At 44.6% G+C, this 25,768-nt stretch overlaps 1 protein-coding gene across 1 annotated transcript in view; it reads left to right on the top strand.

Annotated features, from left to right (window-relative positions):
• Positions 1-2,119: 2,119 nt before the first annotated feature.
• Positions 2,120-25,768, top strand: part of pag1 (phosphoprotein membrane anchor with glycosphingolipid microdomains 1) — a 114,476-nt gene continuing 90,827 nt past the window's right edge. The window contains exon 1 of the mRNA XM_080735869.1: positions 2,120-2,332. The gene's annotated coding sequence lies outside the window, so the exon portion shown is untranslated. The remainder of the gene's footprint in view (positions 2,333-25,768) is intronic.

Consider the following 25,768-nt stretch of genomic DNA (forward strand, 5'->3'; position numbering starts at 1 on the left):
GGGGGGGGGCTACAGTAGTATTGTCCTGGACCCAGACTGAGGCGGCAAGGAGTGTGGGGCCTCTGGAAACAATGCAGCGGCAACCCTCTGGACGGCCCCGCCGACCCCTAAGAGAAGAGGGTCAAGGCTAACGTCTGACCACTCACTGGTCTAAAAATATTGCTCCCCTTGCTGAATCACTCATTCAGCGGCCATGTAATGGAGCACAGGCAGGAAACCCATTTATATTAACTCAAGGTCCTTGTTTTCTCCACGCTCCCATTTAGCTCCGGCCGAGGGTACTGCTATTGTCCCCGGGACTTTTTTTTTCTTTGGCTCCTGCCAACCCATCAAAGAGATGTGATGAATAACTTGTGGTGTTTGTCTTCCGTTTTCTTTTTTCTTTTTTAATAATGGATCAGTTTCCAAAAGGGTGTTGGTGTTTGGGGTGTTGTCTTGGGGCCTCTCAAGGCTCATTTATAGGTTGTAGACCGCTTTGGTTGATACTGACGACAGGCTGTGTGTGTGTGTGTGTGTGTGTGTGTGTGTGTGTGTGTGTGTGTGTGTGTGTGTGTGTGTGTGTGGTGTGTGTGTGTGTGTGTGTGTGTGTGTGTGTGTGTGTGTGTGTGTGTGTGTGTGTGTGTGTGTGTGTGTGTGTGTGTGTGTGTGTGTGTGTGTGTGTGTGTGTGTGTGTGTGTCTCTTCTCTTCTCGCTCTCTCTCTCCCTTCTGTGGTTCTCTGTCAGTGAGTTGAAAGTATTTACCGGTATATGATCCAGTGGCTGCCTATGCGGCAGACGCATGCGGCAGACTCCATATACTTAATGTGCATTTGACTGACATGGGAATTATGTGCATTGGCCCTCATACCTGCATTGCACCGTCGAACCACAGGGTCCATGGTCCTTCTCTTGTGTTTGACATCAATCAGTGCATGTTGAAAATCTCCATCCGCCAGTGGTCTGTCCGGGCGGGCACCTAGGCTCCATAGCCTGACATTGTGGGTTCGAGTCCCGATCCTTTGCTGCATGTCACTCCCCATCTCTCTCTCCCATTTTCCGGTCTCCATATTCTTATGGTAGTTTTAAGGTGACTTGATTGACATCTAAGAGCCTGTCAGCTCCTTTCAAGGCTTCTAAAGTAGGCAAACCCCTACCCCTAAATACAATGCTTTGTTTTCAAGAGTCAGTAGCATTACAAAGAACCCAAAACCTACCACTTCCATACAGAATGGGATGAAGACACTATTTCCCATTCCTAGTGTGTTTGTCTTAGGATATTGCAACTCCCCCCTCAGGTTTCTGGGGTAGGTATAGATCATGTTGAGCTGGTCATTTTAAAAGTAGATCTTAAGTCAAACAAGTGTGCAGTCACCCCTGCTATATAGGCTACTGTACATAGCAACAACTACCACAAAAGGGGTTCCCATCCTAAATGGTATAGGATGAACTATCCCTTCAACCCCATATACACCGGCTATTTTAATATAGCCGACCTACATGCTCAATTGCTCACAAACACCTCTCATTGTGACGTGCTGTGAGTGAGCTTGTAGATCTGTTCATTTGAAGAAAAAAAAAAGATCTTAACAACCTGTGAAGAATTTGGAGTATGTTTTGAAACTAGTTTAACAAAACACATCTTGTATGGCAGTATCATGCACAAAATATCTTCAGGTGGGGGTCTGTGCTCTGTGGCCAAATACATATTAATTTGGGGGCCGTTCTTGACATGCAGAAAGTAGCCTACCTACCACTGCTGGCCTGCGGACTACATATCCCAGGAATCATAGCGCGCGGCTGCTATGACTCTGTCACTCTGTAAAGCCTGGTAGGCGAGGTTAGTCACTCTGTACCCTCCTCCTTCTCCTCCAGTCCTTGGCCCTCCTCCCACAAGCTTTCTTGTGTGTGTGTGTGTGTGTGTGTTGTGTGTGTGTGTGTGTGTGTGTGTGTGTGTGTGTGTGTGTGTGTGTGTGTGTGTGTGTGTGTGTGTGTGTGTGTGTGCCGGGGCTGAGAGAGAGAGAGAGAGTCAGAGAGAGAGAGAGAGAGAGAGAGAGAGAGAGAGGGAGGGAGGGAGAGAGACACAGAGAGAGAGGAACATAGCTCCACACTAACACACTCCCACTACCATGCCCAGCACAAACACACAGTCTTCTCCAGTGTTTATGTAGTGCAGTGTCCACTCTAGATCACTCTAGTCGCTGATCGGAGCCTTTAAATTACGTCCACGGATTTTAAACGCGCGTCTCTTCTGGTGGCTGAACGGACCACTTTCATTCTCGCCTCTGCCCAGAGAAGGCTGCTGGCTGCGGGGGGCACACAAGACACAACACAACACAGCACTATCTGTTGTCTGGTAAGTGCACTTCTCACCATAATCTATGATACTTAAAAGTTGCATTATTAATATGCGATCGTGTCTCTGTAGTTGATTTCGACCGTGGCGTCTGTCTGTGTGCGCAATGCGCATACATGTGCGGAGGGATGGATCTGATCTGATGAGAAGAAGCGTTGTGTGTGAAACTTGCCAGATCTCTTTTAGTAGGGGGTCTTCTTGTGTTGTGTCTTGTGTTGGATTCTGCACTGCAGTGTTAAGGTGGGGTGAGAGAGAGAGACTGAGAGAGAGGGACCGCACTCACCACCACAGTGACAGTGTGGATTCTGTGGAAGTGTGGAACCGTCGCAGAATAAGAACCGATTCGAGATGCTTTGACTTGTTGCCTCGCCATGGATAACTCAGTGTACAAATGGAACCAAATGGACCCATAAAGGGTCCATTTGGTTCCATGTGTACACTCTCAGAGTTAAGAGCCTGTAAAAGGGTCCATTTGGGTTCGATCTGGACATTCTTGGAGGCAGTAAGGCACAGATTTCGACTATATTATGTTGAGAGGATGGATCGATCCCCGATCGAGCTTCGGCATTTCGGCAGATCGAGGAACGAAGTTTGATGCTGTCTGTATTATAGCCTATCTCTGCCACTCCCCCCGAAATGCTCCGAATAAGAAAGGAAGCCCCTATGCGGCTGTAATAACGCTGTAAGGAGACTGCTGTCATGGGCCAATCGATCGATCCTTTTCTGATATGTAGGCTACTGAAGCAGAGTAATAAACAAAGTTTAGTAGGCATTTGACAACCTATGCAGTAAGGAATAGGCAAATTGTTGTTTATAAAAAATGTGATAAGGCTATGCATATGATATGCTATCAGTAGACATATGTCAGGGACTCAGGGGTCTTCAACGTTTTCAGAACAAGGACCCCTTAGCTGCGAGAGAGATGAAGCAGGGACCCCCCACAACCTTTTCATAGATTCCATATCAGTTTAATTGTTTGACAGCACTACAGCACAATCATCAGTGTATTTTGGATTCATGTCAACTTGTGTTTTCAGATAACCACGAGAACTGTACTTCTGCTCTTTTTCCCCGCTACACCAAACCTCTTTACCAAAAATAGCCGATCTACAAGCTCTACAAGCTCACAACGCCTTGCAGTGAGGCGTTGTGAGCTTGTAGATCTGCTATTTTCGTCTAAAGTTCTCAGAATATGGACACTAGGCTTTAAGTGGTTAATACAAAAAAAGGAGAAAAAAGGTTTCCATCACCCAAAAATTTGGAGGACCCCCTAGGGGTCCCGGACCCCCTGTTGAAGACCCTTAATTGGTCTATGTGAATGTGGTATATAACATTATGTGTTGTGTAGGCTATAGAAGTGTGTCTTTGTAAACATTTGACACGTGTTTGGGATGCAAATCCACATCCCCCATGGGTGAGAGGGATCAGGCTGGTCTGAGCTCTCTCTCTCTCTCTCTCTCTCTCTCTCTCTCTCTCTCTCTCTCTCTCTCTCTCTCTCTCTGTAATTAAATCTACATTTCAACATGTGTTTACACATTGCCAGAGCAAAGTGTCTGTTGTCAAATGAAACACTGTCCAAATTAAAGGCAATGAAGAATTGTGTAAACAGAGCTGTGTGTCACACATTGCAACTTAGAAGAGCTATAGCTTTGCAAAACCATAGGAATTGCTATGCATTTGCTGCCAGAAATGTGCAAGAACACACACAACACACACACACACACACACACACACACACACACACACACACACACACACACACACACTAGGGTGTCCCTTGTGGAAAAAGATATCTGGCCATGCATCTTTACATGTTGGGCATAACTTGGAAATCCGTGGTGTAAGTATAGCTTATAGGCTATATTTCATTGAGTAATGTACTTAAGTGGTACATTTTCTGAGTATTTATTTTGTGTTGTTGTTGCTTGCAAGCTTCTAATTCATGACCTACCTTTCACTCTGCTAATTTAAAATAGAAATAAGGTAATTTTGACGCCACTGCATTTCTAGGAAAGGCACTCTTGGGAGTTGGACCGAAATGGCCAAATATATATTATGAATCAACCACTTATTAAGCCTCTCTTGTTGAGAGATTTCTGCTATTATCACAATTTTTGAAAAATTCTGAAAATGTTCATAATAATTTGTACTTTCTGAATACTTGAGTATCAGTATTTACTCAAGTTTATCGTCTCTGTTGGGGTTAAACCTCATACGTCCAAAACTGCTACTTTTCAGCATTCAAATTCAAAAGTAGCACAAACACATCAAAAGTAGCAGATCTACAAGCTCAAAACGTTTTGAGCTTGTAGATCTGCTACTCAGTTTTGATGTGTTCGTGTGACCAAGAATGGAGTTAAAACATGGAGATACGAGGTTTCTGCCCGACAATGGCGATATATGTGTACACGGCTGTTGGTAATCAGGCACAGAGGCGGCAGATTGGGGTCAGACTGTATATACAGTACAGTATATAATGTTCACATAACGCTTTAACACATATTGTCTTCATTCACTCTGACAAGTTGGAGGGGCTTTCTGCTCTGTGGCTGGCTGGGCTGGCAGCTGGCATACACACACACACACACATACATACACACACACACATGCATGCACGCACGCGCACACGCACGCATACATACTGTGTAGGCTGTCATGTCATGTGAATGCTGCAGGCTATACAAATGCTAGACAACACTACAAGCTCTCTCTCTCTCTCATCCACTCTCTCTGTGTCTCTCTCTCATGCATTCTCTCTCTCTCTCTCTCTCCCATTTACTCTCTCTGTGTTTTCCTTGCCTTCAAGCAGAGGTCACGGCAAACACACGTTTCTTATTTACTCACCTGTCGGTTTACATCAGGTTCTCAAACCTCGTCTTGTCAGGGACCATGACGTTGAACAGTATCAACCAGAAGAGAGCATTCAAGTGAAGGTGTTTTGTGCCGGTAGCTGCTAACTCTCTTGCGCTTTTTATTTAGGAAAAGATGGGTCTCGGTTTTCATTTTTGAAAACCCATCCATGTCTGGGGCTTTTATTGGAGCTGAGGCTTTTATCGTGAAAACAAATCATGTCAAGGCACAACCATTGTTTTACCTGGCACTTGCCTTGCACCCCTATAAAAAGAATCACACCTAGTGTGAAGTGAGCTGTGCTATTTGTGAGTTAATTTCATCAAGCGTCCCGCTATAGCCAATCACAGCACGCCATGTGAAGCCTGGCCAATGGGACCCTGGGCGTACAAGGAACTTTGAGCCGTTTGTGCCAAAATGAAGGTCATATTTAGGGCAGATTTTAGGGACCGGACATTTCATTGGGAACCGGACCAAGCCAGATGTTGGAGTTTAGCTCCTTCCAGGAGCACTGCTCAAAAATAAGAAATATGTTTACCATTCTTCCAAAATATTAAAAAAGAGCATATTTGCAAGCTTGTCACGAGCTTGCGGTTCTGCTATTTCTGCGGTGCAACACCATTGCACGAATAAGTATAAAGTAGGGCTCAAGTGGCACACACACACACACACACCCAAAGAGTCTGTGAATGCTTCTGCCAAAAGAAACCACACACACGCACGGTCGGGTGTGTGGCACACACACACACACACACGTGCGTGCGCACACACAGTTCTTGACGGCCCGTTGGCAAGGCACCGTCTCCCCTGCAGCACAGAAGACGTTGGCTGAGCGGCCTGACAAAGTGCACTTTGTTTGTTGGAGGCCACAGACATATCAGCTGGCGGGGACAGCTTCCCTCTGCGCTCTCTGTGTAGTCAGACCTACAACACACACATACAGAAACCTCCTATCTCCTTATTCTAACTTATGATGTTTCTTTTATTAAGACCTGAAAAATACTTTAACATGTCTTCTAAATCCTAATGGTTTTCTGTGGTGCTCAAAGTCAAGCACCCCTAGAATTATATGCATTTGACTGCGAACCCCCATCCCCAAATATTTTGTTCCAGGGACCTCCCCAGAAGTAAAAGATTTTGAGTTAAAGATGTTTGCTTTAAAAGTATACATATTCAAAGATTTGCAAAAATGTTCATGTTTTTTTCAAAGATAGCAGATCTACAAGCTCATAGCGCGGCACTCGGGTGCCGCGCTATGAGCTTGTATATCTGCCAAAGTATAAAAAATAATGGTTAAAGTGGTTATTGACACAGATATGTTTCCGATATTTTATGCTTCTTTCCCACTGGACGCGATAAAGATAACGATATGTCGGTGTTCACATCAATTATGACGACCTTATTGTTGTGGTGTGGACGCTGCCATCCACTTCAATTGAAAACAATATTTTTTATTGTTATCTTCATCTTTATAGTTATCGCGCCCAGTGGGAAAGGGCCTTTAATGGGATAAGGCCATACTTGATCATACTAACGCATCACACTAAAGTATAAAAAGTAGCAGGTATACAAGCTGTGTTTCGAGCTTGCAGATCTGCTACTTTTGCTCTTTATTTCTATTTGAATCATGAAAAGTAACTGTTTTGGACCGATGAGGTTTCCATCTGACAGGCGATAGGGAGGTTGTGTTGGCCTTATGCACTCTCACATCCTAGTTTTGTGTGTGGGCAACCTCCTAAACCGGAATAACTCAAACCCAGGGCAGGGCAGGTCATGTCGGAATCCTATTTATCCCATGAAGTCATATATAAGGTACATATTCCATGACATATTCGATAAATAGGATTCCAACACATTCACAAAATGCCCACGTTCTTTATTATTATGTTTTAACCCATTCAAATCAGTATCAGTAAAGCATCTGTCATATCAGATTGTAGCTGTATACTGTATATAGCAAGCAACATATGGTTTTTCTGAAAACTCTCTCAAAATGAGAAGATATACAAGCCCACGGCGCTTCACTTCGTGCCCTGCTGCGAGCGTGCACATCTGCTATTTTGGAAATTTTTTGAAAAATGTGGAACAATTTGGCATCTTTTAATATAAATCTTCTCTCTTTTGGGGGTCCCTGCTCCCTGCCACTAAACATTTTCAGATGGGGGTCCGCGGGCGGTCAAATACATACCATTTTGGGAGTCCTTGACACGGAATTAGATTTAGAAGGCATTTGTAGAATCGGCCTCAGGTCTCAATGGGTTAAGCTCTTTGCTTGTTTGGGACATTTGTTTCAAATGTTCCACTCTTGATAGCTGACAGCCGTCAGGCTGTACATATAGCCTAACATCTTTTGGTTGCATGTTAATAGATGTATGGTGCCGTTTGTAATCATTGTCAGGGACAGGCTGGCGATGAAGGCAGCGTGATCATTTGAACTCCGCTGTTTGAGCTTTCGGGTCAAGGACGGATCCTCACAGCTGTTGTGTGTCTCTCTCTCTCTCTCTCTCTCTCTCTCTCTCTCTCTCTCTCTCTCTCTCTCTCTCTCTCTCTCTCTCTCTCTGTGTGTGTGAGAGAGAAAGACAAGTTTTGTTCATCGAATGGCATAACCTTTTGTCTGTTTGACACATGGGCAGTGACAGTGAACTGCTGAATGCTTTTGACTTATTTTGTGTTAAGTTTTGTGATGCGACCACAGTAGAGGTCTTGCGTTTAGATTGTTGTCATAATTCCATGAATGAAACGCAGAACTGGTCTGTTGTTGTCATGCTGTGCAATTGGTGGAGAGGTATTTCTGTCAGCCAATGGCCAACACGCAGAAAGACTGAGACTGCTGCTGATAAACATTACCTGTTGTAACACCCTGGAAGTTAACATTTTCTAAATCTTTCAAACGTAGCAAAGATGTACACATTGTACAGCCAGCAGTGGTACTGTGCTTCTAGGATGTAAAGCCATAACAGTGTGATGAGTAATGAGTTTGCATGTGGTCAATTCTATAACACAAACGGATGCACGCACGCATGCACGCACGCACACACCCATACGGTGCCACATTCTTCCTGGGAAGCAGGCTACAAATACTAACTTCTCCAAAATGTAACCGTTTACATTTAAAATTCACTGTAAACACAGTGGTGTTGTTGCCACTGGGCGTGACCTGATAAAGATGATGTGCTGTGACAGCAGTGAGCCTCAGCACAGGGCTTAGCAGACTACACCCTGTTCAATGTTCACACACTCACTCAAACCATTAAGACACCTTAAGACAACCTGGAAGTATTTTATACTTTAGCTATTGAAAAATAGCAGATCTACAAGCTCACAGTGCGGCACCGAATGCGTTCCCGGGCATAATGGGTTCAACCTGCGTGGCCCTGGCGGCTTGTTACAGTATAAGCAAGGCTTGTTTCCAAAGTTGCTTGTTTGAGTTTGCTTCCTAATGTTGTTTATTTGAACGCGATGCGACACTTCGTGACTAGTGAGCTTCCCCGACCGGGTCATGGCTACAAAGACGGGACCCAATGCTTCCCTGCTTGGCATTCAGCATCAACGGTTGGATTGGGGGTCATGCTAGCGTCATGTCCAGGGGGTATACTTGTACATCATGCCGTCTCAATGCTACAGAAATGCATTTTCTGTTCAGTAAAGAGCTGGAGAGACGGGGGACACACCGCTTATTGACCAAACACTCTTAAGTCCACTGGACGTTTTTGTGTGATACTTTTAGACTAAGTGTATGACTGCACTCATGCTGTTTGCATTCTGTCTAATACAATATTTCAATCAATCTATCCATCCTTTACGTACAGTACATGAACCCTAGTGTCTATTCTGGGCGTGTCATAATAGGGTGAAAATAGTCAGTCTGCTACGTGCTCACAAGGCGGCACGAGGCCATTTTTAGCTAAGACAAGATTTGGTGTACAGGGGGGGGGAAAGGGACTAAGAATAGACCCCTGGGGGACCCCAGTCAACGACATCTACAAGCTATTGCAAAGATTAGTTGAGGCACTGAAAAAAGATTAACAAATATAAAATATATTGTTTTGTATCTGTCATGGACAGTATGGCAAATCTGACAAATGACAAGCTTTAGGCGCACTCGTCCTGCAATGTGGCATGGGCATATGCCTGCCAGTCTACCCCTTAAATGTGCAAATATTCACGTTATTAACACACTCTCCTTAGAAATAACCTGCTAAATGCGGCGGGCAAAACTTCACACGTTCTAAATTTGGTTCGCTCGTGTTTCCCACGGTTAACTGTAAAGACTGTTTGTGACGGCATCAGAGAAGTGGGAAATGTTTGACCGCAAAACGCCCACTGGTCCCACGGCGAGCTACCCCGCCCCCACGGCTGACTGCACCGTCAGCGAACCCCCACCCTCCATAAGCTGCCTGGCATCTGTGGTTAAAGGCTTGCTTCACACCTCAGGCTGCTGCGCTGCCAGCTCTCTTGCACAATGCAAGCATCCATCTGCCGTGGCCCTTCAATGTGGGGTTGCCAACCGTCCCTCGAAATAAGGAATTGAAAAAGACGCATCCCCTTATTGAACTGATAAAGGGACACATTCTGTTCCTTATTTTGGGGAACCAATCAATTCATCTTACAAGTTCAATCAGCTCATATACAGTAGCGATACAGTAAGCCGGTAATGAATAACTTAAACTTAGACTTAATGAACTGTCACCTGAGTTGTCTCTGTAATTGGAAGTTGTGAGCTTGTATATCGGCTGTTTCAGAATGATATTAAAATGATAGATAGATACCTATTTCCTCCCGGGATGGAAATTCTATATTTTCAGCCCAACCCAGCTGATTCGCTGCCCACAAGGAGCATGTGAGCAATTATGGGTTAAGAGTCTTGCTCAGGGGGACACATCGACATTGCTACCCTGGCCTGCTCCCATGACAAAGGGACTTTCTTTATAGGTTTTTCTGTCTGAAAGCAACAATTGTTTCTAAATATTGCAGTACCGATGACTTTAACAATGGTTGCAGGCTAGGACAATATTATTTTCTTCTAATCTCAGTGAACTTGACTTTTGGCTCTGTACTTGGTCTGCTCTTTTTTGCCTCAACACCAAACCTCTTGAGAGCGCATTGATTGGTTCCATTTGTACACTCAAAGCTATGTGCGACCTTGAATGAAAAAGAAGGGGAAAAAAAGTTACACTAAATGAAGCCAAGCCTTTATTAGAATTATGTAATTGGTAAGAGCTATGAATTTCTTTGAAAGCTTTGATCTGCTTTGAAAAGCCATATGGTTCAGATGATTGCTGATACCAGGTCAGATTATGTAAATTCCCTGCTGCGATAAAACCACAGAGAGCCTCAAATTAGCAGCCGACACTCATTTCCCTCTTCCTTTGCATCGTTGTGGGTGGGAAACGTCTCGGGTGGGTTGTTCACCTGATGTTCTAGTTCAGTGGTTCTCAACCTGTGGGTCGGGACCCCCAGGGGGGTCCCCACATTATTTTGGGGGGTCCTCAGATGATTAACTTAATGTGCAACATTGTTTTCTCACTCAACAGTAAACAAACCACCATAAAGTTTAAGTGTATAGAGGGTATCTGCACATTTCTAAAGTGACAATTTAAGCACTTTTTAATACTTCTAAAATGACAAATTAAACATCAATTTGTCAAGTATTGGTGGCAGAAATTGTGAAAATAGTTGCGAGGCGTTGTGAGCATGTAGATCTGCTATTTTCACAATAGTACCGTGTTATACAGAATGTAATGCCTCAACTCTTAGTGCTTGGGTGGGGGGGGTCCCCAGTTAAAATATGGTTATTTTGGGGGTCACAGCCTGAAAAGGTTGAGAACCACTGTTCTAGTTAACAGGGTGGATTAAGGCCTGATTTACACTGCAGCCAAAATCCAGTTTTTGAATCAGATTTGTGTCACATCCAGATGGGAATCTGATTGGTTTAAATGGTCATATGAAACCAATCAGATTCCAATCTGGATGTGACACAGATCTGATTCAGGCTAGTTTTGGCTGCAGTGTAAATCAGGCCTTAATGACTCTCACCACTGTAAAGTCTTCCGTGTAACGAATAAAAGTCTGAAAGTGTACGAATGCTACAAATGGAGACACATGGACTCGTAACTTTGAGAAGGAACCAAATGGATCAGAGTTAAATTAGCACAAGAGGATTTAACATGTGTGCACACCTGTTATTTTTTACTTCCTCAATTCCCTTGGGGTGGGTGGGGGAGGGGGTGGTCTGTTTCTTGTGAGCACATCATTACTAGCAGCTCTGACAGCGTGTGTGTGTGTGTGTGTGTGTGTGTGTGTGTGTGTGTGTGTGTGTGTGTGTGTGTGTGTGTGTGTGTGTGTGTGTGTGTGTGTGTGTGTGTGTGTGTGTGTGTGTGTGTGTGTGTGTGTGTGTGTGTGTGTGTGTGTGTGTGCGCGTGTGCGTGTGTGCACATGTGTGTTTGTGCCTTTGTAGGAGAGAGAGAGAGGGAGGGCAACACCTCAGCTTATCATTATTATGTAAGCATTCTACACTTTGGAATGTTGAGTTGTGTGTATGTGCGTGCGTTCACGTGTGTGTGTGTGTGTCACACTCCTACCTCTAGACTTGTTTGTCCAGATGTAGCTGGAATCATGCCTGGTCCTGCCCACACGCGCGCACACACACACACACACACACACACACACACACACACACACACACACACACACACACACACACACACACACACACACACACACACACACACACACACACAGGGCTGTCACGATTATGAAAGTTTACATAACGATTAATTTTCTCTCAAATAATTGCGATTAACGATTTAATTGTGTTTTTGTCGTTGATAATTACATTTCTGTTTAGCTTATAGGCTTTGAAGTTACACATGGTAGATATGACACATAACGACGCATTGTGAGCTTGTAGATCTGCTATTTCCACTATTTTTGACATGGAAACGATTATGACGATTATGAAAAATAATCACGATTATGTCAAATAATCACGATTAGACGATTATGTAATAATCGTGACAGCCCTACACACACACACACACACACACACACACACACACACACACACACACACACACACACACACATATGCACGCGCACACCACAGCAGCAGTCAATCGTGTCCATTCACGCTGTCACAGACGTCATCGGTGTAATCTTTACTGTATCTCACATACCTACTACTAGTGTACTACTGTGTACACACTTAATACCTAACGGCACTTTATAACCTCTGCATGCCACAGTTAACCAAGTACAGTATGGAAATATATCACTGTCTGTCTGTGACCAAGTCTGGGCTGGTTTGGGCCCAAAACATGAACAAGCAAAATGGACTTGAGCCAATGGCCTGGAATCACAGGCTTGCTCATCAGGGATTAACCAAAATGGTTTGAACTGCCCACACACAGGACTGTGACTTCATTTATTGACATATTTGAAATGCAGACGCACACATGACGCTACTGCGCATGCTAATGAGCCCCTGATGATGATGTCATCAAGCCAGAAAGCAGGATGTCCCTATAGGGTCATATGGCTGCTGCTGGCTGAGCAACTTTCATTGAAATAAACGTCCGGGGATTTCCAGTCCCTCTTCTATGGTATAAATACAGCTCTATGATCAATAGCTGTTATCAGAGTGCCCGGAGCTCAGTCTGTGACATTAGTCATGTGTTACGTCAATACTGTGACGTCAGAAGCGAGACAGATAAGAAGGCACGGTGGCACTGTCGGTAACGCTGTCGCCTCACAGCTAGAAGGTCCTGGGTTTGATTCCCGCTCTGGGTGCTTCGGGCGTGCTCTCTCCTCTGCGTCATCAGTCTCCATACTCTTAACTCATACAGTGCCCCGGGCCACAAGTGGCCGCTAGAGTGCCAGAAATATCTCTATAGGCATTCGCTCTAGCTTCCGTCGACACTGCCCCAAGTGCCTTTGGGATTTCACTCCAGCCACTGTTATGTATGACGAGAGGAGGAAGTTAGCTTAAACTTAGCCATTCACTGCTAGCCCCTTTAGAAGCCCGATCTAAAGCTATTTCAGTCGCAAAAAAACGTTCTCTTTGGTCTGGGAACACAATTCAGAGAAAATCCTCTCTAAAGATGTGACTTATTATTGGAGTGGGCGGCGCGATGCGGCCGTTTGCGGGAATACGGCCCGTGGATGGCCGAGCGTCGGCCCCGGGCATGGATGGAAATTTAGACCAGGGCTTCGTTGAGGCCTCTGATTAAATCATTCATTTTATTAAATATCCCGGACTAGTTCGGGATAGGCACCCTGGAATACGTTGCGCCGCCGACAGTATAGATTGAGGTTTTTTTTGGGGGGCTCTAAACTTTATTTTAAACCATTTTCAATGGAATAAATCGTCGGACCATCTAGCGTCTCTCGTTGGTAAGCGCTGGACGAGCCAGGACCACCCACGTTGTCCCAAGCAGCTCAGGGTAAGTAAAATAGCAAATAAAATATTGTATTGGATTGAAAATATCCCAAACTTGTTCGGGATAGGCACAAATAGGGTTAAGGTGGGGTTGGCGAAAGGGCCTTTCTGCATGGGCGCCTGATGGAGGGGAAAGGAACCGGTTGGAATAACGTGTTCCTTCCACCCGCTATGTCCAGCCGGGGAAACTCCCCCCTGTCAGGTGAAAAGAAGCGGCTTGGACTCCTCATGCAGAGTAGGAAGCATGAGGTCAGTCCATTGCACTCCCCAGATTGGCAGAGGGAGTGTAGCGCCCAGGATTACAACAGACAATTGACACTGAGTTACAAAAATCGTGGGATAAAATTTCGGGGGAAAAAAGAAGCGAGACAGACTGATGATGGTTCTTGGTTTACCTAAGAACCTAGATTACTGTTTCTATACATTCGATGCATTACCTCATCTTTACCTTGCTTACTGTAAATCGCCCTGGATTAAGAGTGTCTGCTAAAAACCTAAATTGTAAAGTGTACTCAGCGATGTGTGCATTTATTAATGGAAGACACAGTGCTGCTGTAGGAGGTATAGGGCAGGGCGTCTACTGTATATCCCACATGCTTAACCATTTAAAGGCATAGTATGTAACTTTGCTCTGTATACATAACAAAAAAGATAGGCTACATCATTTCTTTCACCCGTATTCTCCCATAATACCAGCAACAGTCATCAGCCACTGCACTGTAGTGTGGTGGTGTTAACCTGCAGAAAGACAATGCCCTCTCACTGTATTGTAGTGTCTACCTAAACAAACAGTGAACTAACCCTAACCCAGAATATAGTGAGAAGACTAGAGTGAGAATATGTTTCTGCTATCTATCTGAAATGATAGATTTTCTTTTTATGGGGGCCATATTTGAAAATATAGAAATACCTTAGCCAACTACCTGTCATACTGTACCTTTGGACCATAACAAAGTCACATACAAATGCAACATTATTTCACATAGTGATTGAGCCAACACAAGGAACAAACAGATAGGAATCCTTACACATTCCACTGAGAAGTATATAGCCTATTATCTGCCCAGGTTAATTTCAGACCAATATGCTGCCTGGTGGGGCCATAAATAACACATTTTAGGAAGGAAGCCGTGCGTTTGGCCATATAAGATCTTCCCACAGGCCAGGCCACGCCTGGACATGCCTGCATGCCTAACCCATACTGTATACAGTACGCCCCCACCAGTGTTGATTTCGTCGACTACAACTATGACGAAAAATGTTTGTCGACTGCCTTTTTTCACTGACGGAAACGAAATAAAAACTAAATAAAAACTAAATAAAAAACTAAGCTGTGATGAAACTAAAACTAAGACTAAATATATTGACAATTTTGTCAACAAAATAAAAACTAGACTAAAACGGAGAAGGGACTAGTGGAGAAGGGAGTCATTTTATGTTTGGTTGCTCTCAGGTGTTGCGTGCTGAAAATAGCCGATCTACAAGCTCACAACGCGTCGCGCTGTGACGCGTTGTGAGCGTGTAGATCGGCTATTTTCAGCGACTATTTTCAGCACGCAACCAAGTGCATTACAATGCCATCAAGGCCTGTCAAAATACATTTCAGTTGACTAAATCAACTGTAGATTTAGTCGACTAAAATTAGACTAGAACTAAAGATTTTCAGGTGACTAAATTATGACTAAAACGAAATGACATTTCATTCAAAAGACTAAAACTAAATCAAAATTTGCTGTCAAAAACAACACTGCCCCCCCCCCCCCCCCCCCCCCCACCCTATAAGCACTGTCATCTTCCACCTGTAGTAGCTCCCTGCTCCCACCACCCCCAGGACGTTTCCTCGAAGGTTAACAGCAAGTGTTTTACTGCATGTCTGTTTGCTGCTGGTATGTCCTGTTTTTAGGGGGGTTTTGACTGTGACTCCATCTCTCTCTCCCTCTCCCTCCCCCCTCTCTCTCTCTCTATCGTTTGGTCTCTCCACTGCAGTGCTGAAAGAGAAATTACCTCTGTGCTGTGGAGTGGGGAGAGAGAGACAGAGAGAGAGAGAGAGAGAGAGAGAGAGAGAGAGAGAGAGAGAGACAGACACACACACAGAGAGACAGAGAGAGAGCAGAACAGAACAGCTAGAGAGGGCTGTTGTGTTGTGTTGTATTGTATGGAGGTATCAGTAAACAGTGCAGATAGGATGGGAGCAGATTGCCCCTGGCTCTGGGATGCAGATCTAATGTTGGCACCGACCCAGAAGAGGTGACTCTCCTCCTCCTCTTCCTCCTGGAGGGTGTCGTCGGGAACGTTTCTGACGGGTACCTCCTTCACGCAGCTCTCGCCTCTCGCCGTGAAGGACTGCCGAGGGGGGGTCTGGACTGGAGAGTGTGAAGTGAATTGCGAGTTCTCAGGTAGGCGCTGCGGTTGGAAATGATGACGACGACACTGATGCTGCATGTTGTCGCTGATGTCGGGTTGAAAACCTTGTATCTCCGTATTATGAACTTTTTTATGAGCTGTTTTCGCTATTTTATAATGTTATAGAAACATCGTCCGTCTGAAAGCAACTATATTGTTTCTGAATATTGCATTACCGATGCCTTTAATAATGTTTGCACGCAAACGCGATATCATTTCTTCAGGGTTGGGGTGGGGGGTGGGCGTGTGTTGCGCTGCACAATTTTGGGAGTAAACTGATTTTTGCTATAAAGGAAAATAATTGGGTCTCACTTGTTTACATCTCTGTTCTATGGAAGCCCATTTATGCCTTTGAATTAAATTATAACAATTGCGTCCGGGGGAGGTTGGGGGCCAACGTGATTGTTACCTTGACCTTTGATCTTTTGGTGTGGCATCATGGCTCGGGATCCATTGTTTCCCAATGTTATTCACTTTTTTTACTTGACCTTTTCAACCCCACAATTAAATCATCTCATCTGGCTGATCATGCACAACAAGTTACGTGAAAATCCGCCCATCCATTCTCGCGTTATCTTGATAACAAACAGATTAGACAGCCCCTGTAGGATACCATGCCCCGCTTTGCCGCAGACGGCGTAATTAAATCGATATTTACTTGCAATTGCGAGTATGTCTTCTTGTGATTGGAATGCATCGCAATGCGACATGGTGTGAGCTTGTAGATTTGCCATCTGCGCACACCTATTTACATTTTCTGCACGGACTTGGTGCGCGTAAGGCCCGCCCCCACTCGACCATGATTGGAGGAAGGCGCCGCTCTATCCTAATTGGAGGAAAACAGTTTTGGTGGATGAGCTCCACCAAAACTGTAACTGCTTTTTCCTCCTCACAGGAGATTAAGGCTGAAGTCCAAATATGGACCAAACACTCGGAAACACTAGGAAATGGTACTTTCAGAACATACACCCATTTTGTTATTAGATGAATTAAATGAAATCACTTAGCCTGCCTTTAAACGTTGAGGGCACTTTCCCAAGAGCCAAACTGTAGTTGCTATTAATCATTTCTGCATGGACTTAGCACCAAGGGCTGATGGGTAATGTTGTGAAAGCAGTCACCTGGACAAGGTGACTCAGCCGGGGCGTTCCAGGACATACATAGTAGGTCGAGATTGAGAGAGAGAGGGAGAGGTGCTGGTAGGTGACTACTAGTGTTGCCATTTATAGCTGAATGGGTAGGGAGCCCGCCTGGGGAACCAGAACCCCTGGTTGTCCCTGGTTCGATTCCAGGCCAGGGTAGCAATGCGATGTGTGTCCCTGAGCAAGACTCTTAATTGCTCACGCGCTCCTTGTGGACAGCGAATCAACTGGGTTGGGCTGAAAATGCAGAATTTCCCCCTCAGGAGGATGTAGGTAACTATTAGACAAACAAACAAACACAAAAGAAAACGCTAACCCAAAAGTACCAATATTTCAAGCAAAACTAGCCCAAAGTTGCTTATCGTCTCTGTCCGGTGGAAACCTTGCATGTCCAAATCTGTTACTTGTGTCAGTGTTCAAAATCAAAAGCAGCAAAAGTAGCAGATCTACAAGCTCGAAACTTCTCTGTCTGTCTCCCACACCAGAATAGAGCAGAGTAAACAGGGCCGAGTGCCTCCACCTTGTCGCCTCGTTCCCCGGTGCAAAGTACTGCTGATGCAGCACACGCACGCACGTACGTGCACACACGCTCACAGCACACATACACACACAGGCGTGCACGCATGCATGCACGCGTATACTGCGGGGGTTTCTTTGCGCGATGGGACGCGACTGGATAATGTTGCCCGGAGGGAGGAAGCTTGTCTCACTCTCTGCTGGCTAATAGACACTGCAGGGAGAATGCACGCACGCACGCACGCACACACACACACACACACACACACACACACACACACACACACACACACACACACACAGCTTAACGTTTTCCATCTTTGTCTGAGGAATATCTACTTGTTTGTAAATGTTTGTCTCTGCCACCGTTGCCCCGATCCATTGCCAAACTTTGCACACACACTCCTTGGCTGCCAAGCCACAACCTCCACCCCTCATTTCTCACATGGCCCTCTTCTAGCGCCAACAGGAGGCCGATTCTTGCAAAACACATGTTTGGACACTGCTCCTACAGATTTTGCCTTAAGATCACGCAAATCGGTACACAGTATCTCTAAAGTCATATGTCATCAACATGGATCTGTCCCATTTCCCATATTCTCTCCTGATTGCCTACCATTGCCTTCTAAAGTTTGTGTATGCGACATGACTGTCGCTTACCTCCCGATTAGGGAGTGTTTATACAGTTTTTTTTATTTTTTATTTGTCTATTCTGTTACATTAGCCCAAAATAGCGTTGTGAATTGGTTATCGGCTATTTCCAGCAAAGAGCTTTGGTGTACAGGGGGAAAAAAACAGACCGAGTACCGAACCAAAGGTCAAGTTAACAAAGTATTGAGGGATTAAATCTGAAACACACATGAATCCAATGTGTAGAGGGGGTCCCTGCTTCATCTCTCTCTCAGCTAAGGGGTCCTTGGCCTGGAACACGTTGAAGACCCCTGCTCCAGTCAACTTTAATATGGATATCTGACATGAGGCTTATTGACATAGAAAGGGGGCTTACAGCGTGACACGCTGTAAAGCTTGTAGACAGCATATTACCAGTGCATGACAAGCTTTCATACAGAAGACATGCTGACCTCATTGGAATCCAAATGTCAACTGAGAACTTTAATCCAAAAGCCTTGATGAAACACCTTTTTATGTGACCTTTGCCCGTGAATGTGTGGTTGAAACACTGTTAGACCTAGAGATGCTCCGATTGTGATTTTTGGGGCCGATACGATCAACTGGAATCCGTATCTGCCGATACCGATATTCCCGATCACAGCGTCAAATCCATAAAAGCCAATAAAGGCAAAGCCGATAGCGATCAAAGCCGATAGAGGCATTATCGGCCGATCGCGATCACTCACCGATCAATCGGCACATCTCTAGTTAGACCAGTGGTTCTCAAAGTGGGGTCCGAGGCAGGGGTTCCAGGTGGTCCCCAGGAAAAGCATTTAATAGCATGCATCACAGTTAGTGTATGCATTTAGATGTTGACGATTCAAGAATAGCAGATGTACAACCTGTGGGTTCAAATTGGGGTCCGCAGGCCGAATACATGTCAATTTGAGATGTCCTTGACGTGAAAATGTTTCAGAAACAATGGCTTAAGCGTCATTTCCGCCAGGGAACGATAAATATAACTTTAACAATGTGTCGCTGTTCACATCAATTATGTCGGCGTTATCGTTGTGGTGTGGACGCTACAGTGCACGATTTTTAAAACGATATCTTTATCGTGTCCAGTGGGAACGACGCCTTAGACAGTGTGTGTGTGTGTGTGTGTGTGAGGCATGAGAAACACCTGTAAATAACTTGCGTCACGGCACCCACTTTGAGGAACCCTGGGGTAGACAGTGTGAAGGTGTGTGTGTGAGGCATGGTGTGTCGCAACACAGAGGACGACAGAACATCAGCTCATACAGTATGAGGGATGGACGCGGCTGCTGGGTCACTGAGTCCTTGATGCTTCTCGCATCCACACACACACACACACACACACACACACACACACAACACAAACATACCATTGTATACTGTATCGTCACTGCCAGACACGGTGACACCTCTTATCTCCTCCATCATTCTAACGTTTTGTGTTTTTTCCGTTAAATTAATGCGACTGCTTTATCGTACTCACATCGTCACACAGTGTGAGAGAGACATGTGACATTTCGTCGCTGTCGGGTGGAAACCTTGTATGTCTGTCCAAAACCTTCCTTTTTTAGTTTTATTTATCTAAAATGGTGAAAATCGCGTGGCGTTGTGTTGTGTGCTTGTATCACTGCTTTTGTGCAACACTTTTGTATGATGAAGTTGGGCCTTCATTTACGAAAAAGCACTTGGAGATACGAGGTTTCTCGTAACTCGACATTGACGATTTGCAACAAGCTTGCACGCACGCTCGTGAGCACACACACACACACACACACACACACACACACACACACACACACACACACACACACACACACACACACACACACACACACACAGATGTATGGTACGGGGGGGCTGTGCAGTCAGATGAGAAATAGCAGTGTTGTGTCTGCATCCGTAATCACACCATCTCCTCTCCTCTCCTCTCCTCTCCTCATTTCTTTCTTTCCTCCTTTCTTTCTTTCTTTCTTTCTTTCTTTCTTTCTTTCTTTCTTTCTTTCTTTCTTTCTCACTGTACATGCATCTTCCTTTACCTTATGTTTTATGATGGATGTGATCCTCCATCGCCGACATTACAATGCATCATACTGAGAGGTGGACATAACACACGCACGCACGCACGCACGCACGCACACACACACACACACACACACACACACACACACACACACACACACACACACACACACACACAGTGAAAGGGGACCACCACCCTCTTCCCATTTCCCCGGCCGTTGCACAATAGGAAGCGGTGTGTTTATCTCCAATGGCAGCTGCATATTAATAAGAGTTGAACAAACAAGGTGTGGGTCTGGCGCTGCAAAGACCTACGTGATGCAAACCTGCTCCACACAGAAGCTACACTGAAGAATCCTGGAATCGGCGAAATATTTCAATAACTGACTACAATAGCTACTCTCTTCTAGAGTCTAGACTAGAGCAAGGGTTCCCAAACTTTTCAGGCCGTGACGGCCCCGAAATAATCACATTTGAACGGACACTTGGAATTTTAGGATACGAGGCATTACGTTAAGTTTGACTCGGTTCCGCAGGTAGATATTGTGAGAATAGCCGAACTATGCCTCGCAATGTGAGGAATTTGGCCAATGTTTGACCATTTTTATAGTACAGTTTGTTGGTTACTTTTGATGTAGTAATGGTCTTATTATTCCACATTTTAGAGTTATTAAAAAGGTCTTAAAGGTAATTGATTGATTGATTGATTGATTGATTGAAGACTATTAGAAGTTTGCATAGGAAAATGTACAGTTTCATGACAGTACAGTTCACTGGTACCAGGTCAACTAAAAGGATACCTCAAAAAAGCTTTAGGTCTTGTTTCAATTGGGGTCCTTTTTTAAACTCGTTTAACATAAATGACAGACAAATAAAACAGTACTTTGCTGAAAATATATTTAAAAAAAAAACAGTTGTAAAACACAATGCAAAACAAATGGTATTTACAGTAGAATGGTCATGGGTAGGTAGTCACTAGGTAAGGATAGGCTTTGCTTTCTTTTACCAGTTTCGAGTAGCAGCTGGTGGCTTTTCAGTGTTGTTTTAAAGGAAGGTATGGATTTACACTCCTTCAAGGCCTTTGGTAGGACGTTCCTACAAAGTCCTTAAATTGCCACATTAGAAATGTGCAGATACCCTGTATGTACACACTATCTCACTCACAGCACTACTCTGTCTGAGCTCTTTGCTCCGCCTCCTCTTGTGAACAGCTGTCTCAGGCTTGTAGTAAGGATGACAAGTAGCTTACACACAGAGCCTCCACAAACAGTCCATTCATATAGGAGGCATACGGGTCAAAAAGTCAGCTAACCTTTAGGACTTATTTATCTAAAACTATGTATCATAGACCAGTGATTTTCAACCCTTTTCAGGTCAAGATCCATTATGGGTATTTGAGCCACGGACCACCATTTGATGAGATTTAGCCTCTCAACCCAAAACTTGTTATCGTTGGATAGGACTTTGTCCACAATTCCATGCTGTATTGATGTGGTGCAATAGCAGACATAACAGGCATACGTTGATTAAAATAACAATTTTTGTAAATGAAGGGTCCATTTGTTTACCAACTCTCCATCATTTAGCTGGGGACCACCTGGAACCGCCTCAAGGACCACTGGTGGTCCCCAGACCACTGGTTGAGAACCGCTGCTATAGACCAAGAGGTTCTGTTCTCAAACAAGAGTGTTTGCAGATGGAACCCTAAAGCAGTGGCTCTCATAGTGGGGGCAGGGGTCCTTTGGGGGGGGGAGTTCCAGGGGGGTCCCCAGCGAAACTGATACATTGGCTATTCAAAAATAGCAGGTCTACACGCTCACAGCGTGTCACTTTGTGCCGTGCTGCAAGCTTGTACAAAAGTGTCTTTGAAAACATATCAAAAATGTTAAACGTGAATCTTGTCCTCTGGGGGGTCCCTGGCACAAAACATTTTCAGATGGGGGGGGGGGTCCTCTGCCAAATTCATATCAATGTGGGGGTCCATTTGGTATCTTTGTTGTACAACAATGTCACACACTGATAATAGCAGATCTACAACGTGTCCACACCACACTGTTAGCTTTTAGCTTTTTTTGGTGGGGGTGGGGGCGCAATAAATCAAGCAGTAGCTACTCTTTGAGGTAATGTGACTTTTCAACTGCTGCAATTCTTCCCTGCTCTCGACTTGATGTGATTGATTGATTGATTGATTGAACACTTTATTAGCATGTTTATTAACAGGACAGCAGTAGAGTAAAACAACATCTGTTAAAAAGAATGGCACGAGAAGCCCCAAGGGGCTTGTCTCCATAGACCATATGCACCGGGCAGCCATGAAAAACCGGGGTGGCATTTCATTAACTTAATGGCAAGATGACCACTGTGTGAATATGGTCTATGGCACTCAGTTCATCACTATTCTGTCACTGATTGACCAGTAGTACAGTCAGAGGTTATTTTAAAAGGATAACACAAAATCCCCAGGGGGCTATTGTTTTCCATTGTGGTCCATTCATTGCACTCAATTCATCATTAATACATACTGTATAATACAAGACGATATAATAACATACACTTTGGAATAATGCAATGTGATGTGATGTGATGTGATGTGATGCGGGAGTGTGCCCTAGCCAACACTAACTCGGTACTCCTGGATCGCTGCCCTTCACACTCTCCTATCTAACATCAGGGTCTTGAGCTAAGCTGTCGCGCCGCAGCGCAGCTGCATAGGAGGTGCAGCTTCTTGCCTTTCCTGGCTTTGCCCTGGGTTGGCTCTCATAGTGTCAGTTTGCTTTGCCTCTACTGATCTCAGGTGTTCAAGGAGTCAAACTATGCTCACTTGTAGCCATTCTGTTCGTTTTGAGTTTGGGTTCGGAGTCGAGAACCTTGATTTTGGCAGTTCAATCCACATTTTGGTGGCTGCATAGTGGAATGCATTTCCCTCATCTTTAACCAATTTTGGGCATCATTCACTCATCATCATGTGTTGAATGTTTCCGTGCAAGTGAACTATAGTTTTAAAAGCAGCAGTAGCATTATTTTGCTTTGTGCCTTCATATCTACTGTCTGCATCCACCCTCCTGTCATACTTTGTCATATAATTCATTAAAACACATTCATTTTTATTTTATTTTTAAACCATGAACCCTTCACCACTTAAACATCACTAGTTATTCCTGAGTGCAGGGAGTCTGAGTGTGCGTGCGTGTGTGTGTGTGTGTGTGTGTGGGTGTGTGTGTGTCTGTGTCTGCGTGTTTGTGTGTGTGTGGTTTCTGCAAAAATGTTTCTAGAAAATGCTGTTCACATCAGTGGACTTAATGGACTAGAGATCATTATGTCACCGGAGATCGTTTGTGTGTGTGTGTGTGTGAGTGTGTGTGTGAGTGTGAGTGTGAGTGTGAGTGTGAGTGTGAGTGTGAGTGTGTGCGTGTGCAAGTGTGCGCGTGTGAGTGTGTGCGTGCACGCATAGGTTTTCAGTCTGAATGCAGTGGTAATATTAGACACGAAAGAAAGCTTCCCGGGGAATGATGCCATTAGGACTCTGAGTGTGTGTGTGTGTGTGTGTGTGTGTGTGTGTGTGTCTCCATCGCAGGAACTGTTTACTGACATCCGCAAGACACCCAGGGAATTCACTCTCACTCTCTCTCTCTTTCTCTCTCTTTCTCTCTCTCTCCCTCCCTCTCTCTCTCTCTCCCTCTCTCCTCACCAGTCTCATTGAATAAGCTGGTGCTTGGCCAAGGCTGGTCTATTGGTAAATATGCCGCACTATTATACGCGACTGCACAATGACATGCTTAGATAAGAAGAAGAAGAAGAGAGGGAGGGAGGGAGGGAGAGAGAGAGAGAGCGGGGGAGATAGAGGTCAGTGAATGAATGAGTAAATACTATGGGAGCAAAGCTGTTTTGGTCCAGCAGTTGGAATAAAGGCCGGATTGTTTGGGCGATGCCAAAGTAAGGCCCCTTTCAGTTCCTAGACAGAGAGAGCCCTCCCTGGTGTGTTTGGCTGAGTTTCTTCTTCAGTGTCCATTGAACTCTGAGAGAGAGTCGTACCAAATGGAACCAAATGGACCCGTACTCTCTCAGAGAGACCCATAAGGGTCCGTTTGGTTTCCTAAATCAGTGGTTCTCAACCTGTGGGTCAGGACCCCCAGGGGGCTCCCCACATTATTATTTTTTTGGGGGGGGGGGGGGGTCCCCAGATGATTAACTTAATGTGCAACATTGTTTTCCCACTCAACAGTAAACAAACCAACATAAAGTTTAAGTGTATCAAGGACTCCAAGTTTGATATGATTTTGTCTACAGTCTACAAATGAAACCAAACCTTTTTTGGGTCAGTTTGGTGCCATGCACACGCATGCACTCTGTCAAATAATAACGACGTCAACTGATATATGCCTGCCTCTTAGATGCAGTGGAGTAGAAGCATAAAGTATGAAAATTTAAAAAATGCTCGAGTGATGTAAATAGTGCCTCAACATTTTAAGTGTGGTCGTGGACTCTTCTCGAGTGGTTTGGAGAGTTTCGACAGGTGGACGGTTGAGATGAAAGTGGTAGAGAGATGAAAGGAAGTGATATGACAGAGAGAGAGGGAGAGAGAGGGAGACAGAGACAGAGAGAGAGAGAGAGAGAGAGAGAGAGAGAGAGAGAGAGAGAGAGAGAGAGAGATAACCTTTTTCAGAGAGGAAATGGAGGAATTTGGCACCGTGGGGAGCCGCGCCATGCTGTGGTGAATGCTGACAAGAAAATGTTTTTTTCCCCTCTTCTAAACCCCCTGTGAACAGTAGAGAGAGACAGAGGGAGAAACAGACAGACAGAAGGACAGACAGCGACAAGAGAGACAGATAGAGAGACAGAAAGTGAGACAGAGAGACAGACAATGGACTGAGAGAGAGAGAGAGAGACACAGAGACAGAATGAGAGAGCAAGAGACAGAGAGAGTGAGAAAGAGGCAATGCATTACTTGAGAAAGCCAAATGTTCAAGGTTGGCTGCAAAATATGTAGCAGTCACAGAATGAGGGACAATGGATGAAGACAAAAGTGTTGAATAATATGAGTAATAATATGAATATGACTAATATGAATAATGTGATTTTGCTTGTGTTTTTCCTTTTCTGTATTATTATTTTTTTTTCTGATTATGAACATGTATTATACTATGCGTGTGACATCATCATAAGTTATGCGGGAACGCCTACTGAGTGGCAAAAACTACTTTCAGGCCTTTACAGCCCATACATCCAAACAGAAAAGTCCTATCTGATTCCATTAAACAATGTTAAACTCACTTTGCCACTAACTTTGACACTCGATTTGCTGTAATGCTTTGGCAATATAAGAATGCTTGTCATGCAAAATAAAGCATATTTGAATTTGAGAGATACAAAGACAGACAGACAGACAGACAGACAGACAGACAGACAGACAGACAGACAGAC

Source organism: Nannobrachium achirus (assembly GCF_963921795.1).
Source record: "Nannobrachium achirus genome assembly, chromosome: 10".
Taxonomy (NCBI): Eukaryota; Metazoa; Chordata; class Actinopteri; order Myctophiformes; family Myctophidae; genus Nannobrachium; species Nannobrachium achirus.